Raw genomic sequence first — 3,479 nt, 5'->3', positions numbered from 1 at the left:
TATATTTTTATTGTATTTATATTTAGTATTAGTGTAGCTTTTAGTTTTTAGCAGTGTCCCCTAATTAGTATGGTTTTATTTTCCAGGCTATAAGGCTTTGACACTTAAATAAAGTTTCTTATCTTTATCTTTTTTTATTTCTGTTTTCTTTATAAGCAAGGGTTTTGATATACATAGACAAGTAAAAATAAACTATAATAACGAACGACGTTTCGGAGTCGTCATGACACCATTTTCAAGTTCAAAAATGAAAAGAATAAACTGTCAGAAAAAGTTCGCTTAAGATTAACATAATAAAATATGCAATGTCACGCAAATAGTTTGGCTCGGATTGAGTCTGATTGGACATTTAGAGATGGTGACAATTCTCTGATTACTAGCATTAATTTTCATGCACTAAACAATCTGATTGATACTTTTACTCGCAAAAGTCCCACCGCTCGATCTTTAGGCGATGAATAAGACGGTATCCTGAGAAGAAAACCTTTACTTCGAGATGGAATCAGTCAAAAAGGAAACTGAGGCCAGAATCTATGATCACGTACGCGGTGAGAGTGCTACTCCCGGAACAGAACAGACGAGCTTGGAGAAGTGTATGCAAGGCGCCGAGGAAAAACGAAATGCATCAGCAGAGCATGAAAAAACCTGCCAATGTGACACGGTTGTTCTGCGGCGAATGTTGTTCCTCGTGTCTGTAGTTGCTGCTGCTGCTCTTCTGGTTGCCATTGCCACTTTGATTTTAGCTGTGACAGTGATGAAGCTCCAAAATGATTCGTCCACGAAGGTGAATGGTAAGCAAAAATTGCAAGTATTTTCGAAATAGAATTTCTTATATACGTAGGGGACGCTCTATTAAAGTCAAAGCGTACTGAGAATTCAATTAAGAATTTATTTTATGTTACTGGTCGCATCAAAGGATTCAGATGATCCTATTTTTTCATATTCTAATGAACAGCGGTGAAACATGGAAAAGCATTGATTAATAGCTGCATTGGTGTTAACTTTCATCGTTCCAGTCGTTCAAAATAACTGGAAAAATAATTTGACAGTTTCTTGGCCGGTGTTGCAAACGTTAAAATGATTTTAAATGATGATGCAAAAGGAAATGTGTATGTGAAGTTGTCGCAACAGACAAAAAAACTCATAACGAATGCACGGTGCATTGCTGATTGAGATTTCTAGAGACGCATTGGCTTTCAGTTATTATGGGAGAGTGTTGTCCCTAACTGAACAGGCGTGTGACGGCGATGACTTAAGTTGGTGCATGCCAATCTGTGTGGTCGTCATTAGATCTATAATCAAACCCAAACAGCATACAATTTTTTAGACAGTCACAGACCTTTAGCCCTAAGGAATGGTAAATAAATCTTGGACTTCCGATCTCTAAGTCTACTACTAAGCTATCTACGTCTGACCTTCGTGACGACAATGGTGCTTTATATATTACAATACATTTCAGTTGGTCAGATAATTTTTCGTTTAAAGACTTAAATCCCTTACCCCATGTCTGAAGATTGACGGTTGATCTGGCCTTTATATATAACCAACACCGAAATTGTACTTTGGATGAGTTGTTGGGACTGCATTAATCCACGAGCATAAACACTTTATTTAGCAGTGTGCATACTTGAGGTTCTACAAAGAAACATTGTCTCCCTAATTTAAAAACCTTGTGTAACTGCATTTGACATATTCGTAATTGTTGGTGCAAGGCCTTGGGGCCTTTCTTACAAACAATTAATCGGTATCTGACTTACTGACTGACCTGTCCTGAATTTACTGACAAACCATTATTACAGAGGCAACACCCGAAATCTTTATGTTAAAAATATATGTCAATTATGTGAATACGTTCATCATTTTTTGAAGTCCAAATAAATGATAAAGGTGAACCGAAATGTCACATGCGACACAAAATTGAACAGCTAGTATAGTAGTCATGTACTTTCAAACAGAGTTTTCACTGTTAGTTGTGCGGCTGTCAATGAGTAGTTTGTAGAGGTAGTCCCATCTACCAATTATGATTAGGTAAGTAAATATGGCGAAAGGGATGTTATGCGGCTTGTAAATAAGAAAGGTTCTTTTTAGAGCACAGTCTGGGTTTGTTTTTTGTTTTGTTCTGTCTGTTTTGGTCGTCGTCGTCGTCGCCGCCGTCGTCACTGGGCCTGCCGTAACCTGTGAATGCAGCCCAGAGCTGAGACAGGTGTACTGCACAATGGTTTAGGTAAGGTTGTTACTAATGTACTACTTCAGTTATCGTTATGCAGTTGCAAAGAAAACAAAAATTCTGCTTTGGAGCCTGTCAGTGATATGCAGCAGCTGCATTCTTTGAAGTCTCATTATGACGGCAAACCGTGTTAACGTATTTCCATCAAGCTGACTCATTTTCTACTGACGTGTCCGTCCGTTTGTAGGTTGGGCTAAGAAGCCACTGTTTTTCGTAGTTAAAAACAAAGGGTTTTATATTTGTAAAAAAAAAAAAAAAATCAGTTACTTATGAATAATACTTAAAAAAAAACAAATTATCCTGGTGGCTCTGAATTCCTTCTAACCATCATCAAATTAAGGCTTTGACCACTACGGATTCCATAGCATTCATTTGTTACAGCTATACAAGTTCCTTATGAACTTTCCACATCAGGAGAGTTTTGTTAAATACCTCAGTTGGAGTAATGCGAAAAAAAATCACTAATTCACTGTCCAAGTAATTTAGTTCTACGCTATAAATTCAAAATACCTGACCTTATTTCAGCGTAAAAGCTCTGATAGGCCAACGGGGCCCTATCCCTTTTTCGGACCTTCTTGAGTGAGGAGACTTAATAAAGAGCGGGGGCTGTTACGCCGCAAAATGTAATAATCGCCGCAAAATGTAATACTAACGCAAAATGTAATAACAATCGCCGCAAAATGTAATACTGACGCAAAATGTAATAAAATTAACGCAAAATGTAATAAAGTTGTTAACGCAAAATGTAACAACCTTTTAACGCAAAATGTAATAAATTTTCTAACGCATAATGTAATAACGCAAAATGTAATAACCTTTAAATAACATGTATGTTTCATGAATTAAACGAATTGCACTTAATAATTTACCTCGTGTAAGTTAACAAGCACCAAATTGCCTTTTCGAGTAAATTTGGGAAATATAAAAAACCCACTAATTTCACAATATTATTAACTTTGTATTTCAGTGGTCAAAATCTATGTTTCGTTTCAAACCAGAAATATTCGTCTTTTTTCGTCAGTTTTGTCGAGGAATATTCTAATAAAGATGAGATGTTCAACATGACACGAGCATGGGACAAAGAAAAATTCTGAGTCCCCGACGGGAATCGAACCCATGGCCTCCCAGATACCGGTTGGGCGCTCTAACCAACTGAGCTACGAGAGACTCGTTGTGAGCTGGGCCATTTACTAGGTTGATATGTGACACGCGTCCCTAGGATCAGCAATGTCGAAATCATCAAGTTTGTAAT

This window comes from Oculina patagonica, chromosome 13 (genome assembly GCF_052425735.1).
Source record: "Oculina patagonica isolate OP01 chromosome 13, crgOcupat, whole genome shotgun sequence".
Taxonomy (NCBI): Eukaryota; Metazoa; Cnidaria; class Anthozoa; order Scleractinia; family Oculinidae; genus Oculina; species Oculina patagonica.
The sequence above is the reverse complement of the archived record's forward strand: the minus strand, read 5'-3'. Positions refer to the sequence as shown.